General features: G+C 43.3%; 1 pseudogene; it reads right to left on the bottom strand.

Annotated features, from left to right (window-relative positions):
* Window positions 1-460: 460 nt before the first annotated feature.
* Window positions 461-1,424, bottom strand: LOC108542562 (olfactory receptor 13C7-like; annotated as a pseudogene).
* Window positions 1,425-5,824: the final 4,400 nt, after the last annotated feature.

Raw genomic sequence — 5,824 nt, 5'->3', positions numbered from 1 at the left:
GCTCACTTATCTTTTCAACAAATGTGTTGATTCAAATTACTTCTCTGGGATCTGGGAGTAGTCCAGAAGCCAAAAATAGCCAATCTGGTCAGAAAGCAGCAGCCAAATATGTTCAAATATGTTCAAAGAAAGAAGCCATGGAGCAATTGAATCAAAGACCTACAGACTAGAGCTTTTCATTCATCCAACAATAAAAATGTGAAGAGTTACTTTTGCTTGACATCAATTCGTTCAGTATCTGTCACGGAGAATGAGAACTACAAGGTTAGACAAACAAGAACATACTTTGGTGGAGCTGCATTAAATGTTTCCTGTTTCTACAGAGCCCTTCTATGTAATGAGATTCTGTGTAATGAGATTACCTATGTAACCCTTGATCTACTTGGTCTTTCATCTTGTCCTCTGAGACTCTCAGGTGGGAGCAGTCAGGAAGCACAGAGCCATCAGGACCCCTCCACTATCACTGTGGGAAGTGTTTCTGAAATACCAGGCTTCTCACAGCGGCCTTCACGTCCTTGTTCCTCAGGCTGTAGATGATGGGGTTGAGCATGGGGGTCACCACCCCATAGAAAAGGGAAATGAGTTTGTCTGCAAGGTCCTGTTTGTCTGCTCCCAGCAGGTCCTTAGACTTGGGCTTCCCATACATGAAGAGGATGGTCCCGTAGAAGACGATCACGACAGTGAGGTGGGCAGAGCAGGTAGAGAAGGCCTTTTTCCTCCCCTCAGCTGAGGGGATCCTCAGGATGGTGGCAATGATGAAGACATAGGAGAAAGTGATGAGCAGAACCGGGACCCCCAGGAAGATCACATTGGCCACTCCCATACTGATCACATTGACAGAGATATCAGCACAGGTCAACTTCAGGACAGCCAGAATCTCACAGGTGAAGTGGTTGATGATGTTGTCTCCACAGAAGGGCCTCATTGCAAGGGACGTCTGCACCCATGGAAGCAAGTGCTCCAGCTCCCAGGAGCTGGCAGCCATGGGCACATAAGTACTTGCTCATGAACTTCAGAGTACCATAGGGGGGTTGCAGATGGTCACGTAGTGATCAAACGCCGTCACGCTCATGAGAAACACTCTGTGGCTCACATGGCAAAGGAGAGACATCTGCACTGCACGGCTGGACACAGGCTGAGAAGGAAATGGTTTTCCTGGGAGTCAGGAAGCTATTAAGGATGAGCGGGACTGAGGAGGTTGTATAGCAGATGTCTAGGAAGGAGAGGTTCCCCAGGAAGAAGTACATGGGTGTGTCCAAGCGGGAGTCAAGGATGGTCACCAGGATGAGGACCCCATTGCCCAGCAGGATCACCAGGTACATCAGCAGGATGAGCATGAAGAATGTCTTCTCCAGCTTTGGATGGGCAGACAGGCCCAGGAGAACGAACGCTATCACAGGGGAGGTCTGATTGCAACTGACCATGGTGTCTATATGTCACTTGCACGAACTCAGAGGGCCAGCTCCATGATTCTCTGATGCCTAAAGTGCCCAGACAGCCAGTGAGGAAGCCCAGACTTGCTGAGCAATTGGAGAACATCTCTGACAATTCAAAGGGTTCTCTATATTGCTTTAAATAAAATGCAGGAATTTGATCAAAATCTACTTGCTGGTATTTGGCCACCCCATAGAGAGGTTTCAAATGTCACCTGATTAGATTTAATTTTCCTCATCATATTTAAGATAGGCATCACACATTTACTTCAAGTTACATGTGTGGATGATTCACTTTGCTCAATTTTGGCAAGAAATGTTATATTCGATTTGTATGTTTTTTCCCCTTGAGACCTAGGACTGGTAGAAAAAACTGGTATGCCTCATCCCCAATCCCTGACCATTCTGCTCTGTGAGCACTTTTTAAAATTATTATTATTATTTGAGACAGAGTCTCACTCCATTACCTAGGCTGGAGTGCAGTAGGGCAAATACAGCTCATAGCAGCCACAACCTCCAGGCTCAAGCGATCCTCCTGCCTCAATCTCCCAGGTAGCTGGGACCACATGCCTGTGCCACCACACCTGGCTAATTTTTAATTTTTTGTCAAGACGAGGTGTCACTTTGTTGCCCAGGCTGGGCTTAAATTCCTGGACTCAAGCAATCCTGCCACCCTGGCCTCCCAAAGTGCTGGGATTACAGGCGTGAGCCACGGCACCCGGCCTGTGAGCACTTTAAGATGCTCTCTGCCTCCTCTTTTCTAGATCACTTCTGAGATCTACAGAATCCTGGGCTATTTGTCCATTCACTCACTCACTTGCCAGACTCTTCTGGAGCACGTATTAATAGGACTGGCATTTGCCAACCAATCAATGCATGGGAATCATGAAGTTCTTTTTCTTCTCTGGAACTTCATTTCCTGATGCTTACTTTGGAATAGATTATTATCAGAGATATTCCATCCCAGGGACTAAATGGTCTCATGGATTTCTCATTCTTGGACTGTTGCACCATGGAGACATCCTTTTCTATTTCCTTCAAAATTCCCCCTGTGCCACTTAGTCACCAGGTATGCCACCGGGGATGGAGCTGGGCCCACAAGAGTTTCTATATTCTTTTAAAAGTGCTCGCTTACCTTTTCAACAAATGTGTTGATTCAAATTTACTTCTCTGGGCTCTGGGAGTAGTCCAGAAGCCAAAAATAGCCAATCTGGTCAGAAAGCAGCAGCCAGATGAGTTAGTGCCTGAAATGGGTGAACGTTTTCTTGTCTTTGTTCTGTGTTTTGGTAAAATCCACAGAAACCATTCATTGCTCATACAAAGCCACTTAAATCTCATCCTGCTATTGGGATTATTCTAGTCCTTGAAGTCATTTAAAGTTTGGAAATTCAAGTTACCAAGTCAAGAAACTTCTTATACATCTGGGATTATGTCCCCGTGATCCAATTACTCTGAAGTTTCTCCAGAAATACTTTCTTCTCTCTTCCCTCTCTTCCTACCCATTTTACTGGGCTATTGGAAAGTATTAGAGAGGAAGGATCACCCTAGCCCTCCCCAAAATAACAAGAACCCCCAGTCCATGAGAACTGTCACCAGAGTCCATGATAGATCTGGGGGAATATGAAACCACACAGGACAAATCCTTGTGGGTTAGTCCCCTTGGCCATTTACAAATTCAAAGGGTTTAGGATCTCACGTTTGGATGAAAGCCAGTGACCTAGAAGATCTCTTGTCAGCATCCCACCAAATAGGTTCTGTTAGGCAGTTCCTACCCAGACCAGACCTTTAAAGGGTCATAAGTGAATCTGGTCATGGCTTCTACCAGAGAGTTTCAGAGGCAAGGCAGCTGTGGACTTGAAAAAGAGCAGTTGATCACAGAAGTGGTGTCCTGTTGCCAACAGCTCAGTCTTTTCCTGTGTGTGTGTGTGTGCATGAGTATACTATATCTGTGCATTTGTGAGAGCATTGCTGATTTACCACTGGGATCTAGTAACCTCCACTTCTGAGATCCAAAACTGAGATCCAAAACTGAGGCAGCAACCAGAAGCATCTTCAATGTGGATCACTGTTTTCTGATACACTATAGTTTCTTAATCACATTCCAGTTTTCCCTTTCCCATTTAATTCTAATACCAGAGATGGTAGGTGGCCCATACAATGAGCTCTCATTCCACAGATGTTCTTGATGTGCAAGAAGAGCCTGCCCAGTTTAGCAAAAACGCTTGGGCAATCCTGACCACCTCTTTCACAAATGAACATGCCTGTCTTATACACAAATGAACATGCCTGTCTTCTAGCTCTAAAAATCCTAGACTCAAGTACATGCCACATTCATAGTCATAAGCCATTTTGTCTTGCATTGAATTTTTTTCTTTTTGTGAGATATACATACAAACGAGTGTAAAAGCATATGTAAACCATTCAAGGAAAATAAGAAAATATACTACCATGTCCCCTCCTCCACTCAGGTTAAAATTAGGATGTTCCAGAACCTTAGAAGCCCCTCTTATTTCCTTATCCAATTATATTTCCTTATTCCCTCCCTTCCAGAAGTGACCATTATTTTGACTTCTATGGAAATCATTTTGTGGTAGGCAGAATCTTAATGATCCCCACATGATCACACAATTCCCTTCGTGCGGTGATCAAATACTAACCTAGGTACTGCTGTGAAGGGATTTTGTCAATGTAACTAAAGTTCCAAATCAGTTGTCTTTAAGATAGAAGATTATCCAGCGAGGTCTGACCTAATCAAGTGAGCCCTTTAAAAACAGTTTTCTCTGGTTAGTAGCAGGAGAAGCCAGATTCAAAGTGTGGGAAGGATTCCACATGCTGTTTCTTGATTGTGAGATGGAGGGAGCCACGAACAAGAACCAGAGAGCTGCCACAAGGAGCTAAGCATGACCCCTGGCGATGGCCAGTAAGGAAACCGGGACCATAGTCTAAAAAACACAAGGAATTGAATTCTGCCACCACTAGCAATGAGCTTGAAAGCTGACATCTTCTCAGAGCGCAGCCTAACTCACCCAACCTTCTCACTTCCGGAACTGTGAGCTACTAATGAGGTGTTTCACACTGCTGATAGTGGGGTGGTTTGTTATGCAGCAAAAGAAAGCTAATATGTATTCCCTTCATTTCCTTCACAGTTTGACCTTCTACAATGTACTAGTGTACAATGGATTGTTCCATTTTGAAAAATAGAGTAATAATTACAAACCTAGCTTTTAAAACAATACATTTAAGGGGTACAAGTGAAGTTTTGTTACACAGATATACTGAGTTATGGTGAAGTCTGGGTTTTTAGTGCAACCATCACCCGAAATAATGTACATTATGCCAATTAAGTAATTTCTCCTCCCTCAGCCCCCGTCACCATCCCACACTTCCAAGTCTCCAGTGTCAATTATTCCACACTTCATGTCCATGTGGACACACTGGTATTTGACTTTCTGTTTCCGGGCTGCATAACTTAAAAGACTGGCCATCCAACATGGCCAGTTCCATCCATGTTGTGCAAAATACATGGTTTCCTTCTTTTCTATGTCTAAAGAGTACTCCATTGTGTATATAGACGACATTTTCTTTATCCAATCATCTGTCTATAGATTCTTAGATTGATTGCGTCTTTGCTGTTGTGAATAATGCTGCAATAAATGTACCAATGTGGGTATCTTTTTTTACATAATTAATTCTTTTCCTTTATGTGGATACCAGTACTGGGTATCCACATAAAGGAAAAGAATTAATTATGTAATGGCAAAACCCCATCTCTACTAAAAACATAAAAATTAGCTGTGCATGCCTGTAATCCCAGCTACTTGGGAGACTAAGGCAGGAGAATCACTTGAACCCAAGAGGCAGAGGTTGCAGAGAGTGAAGATCACACCATTGCACTACAGCCTGGGCAATAAAAGCGAAACTCTGTCTCAAAAAAGGAAAAAAAAGAAAAGGATAGCAAGGTCAAAAAAATACTGAGAATCCATCCTATAATGAAAAGCTAACAATGACATTCCTGTTACATTCCCAAACCAGAACACCGGTAAAAGCCACTCTAGTCATAGCTGTGATAACCTCAATAAGCACTTTACATTTCTCTGAACATGTACTCCCAATATCCACCCCCAACACACACACACACCTTGAGTCTGAAAGGGTACACACAAAAATGTTTACGTTAGGAGGAAGGATAAATGTGGTTTATTTTTTCTTACACTTTTTACACCTTTTTTATTTTTTATTTTTTTTGGAGACAGGGGGACTCTGTTGCCTAGGCTGGAATTCAGTGGCACCATCAGGGCTCACTGCAGTCTCAAGTGATAGTCCTATCCAAGTAGCTGGGACTACAGGTGCATGCCACCATGCCCAGCAAATTTTTTTTTTTTTTTTTTTTT

This window comes from Rhinopithecus bieti, unplaced genomic scaffold (genome assembly GCF_001698545.2).
Source record: "Rhinopithecus bieti isolate Rb0 unplaced genomic scaffold, ASM169854v2 scaffold_22453, whole genome shotgun sequence".
NCBI lineage: Eukaryota > Metazoa > Chordata > Mammalia > Primates > Cercopithecidae > Rhinopithecus > Rhinopithecus bieti.
This window is presented reverse-complemented; position numbering and strand designations above follow the sequence as displayed.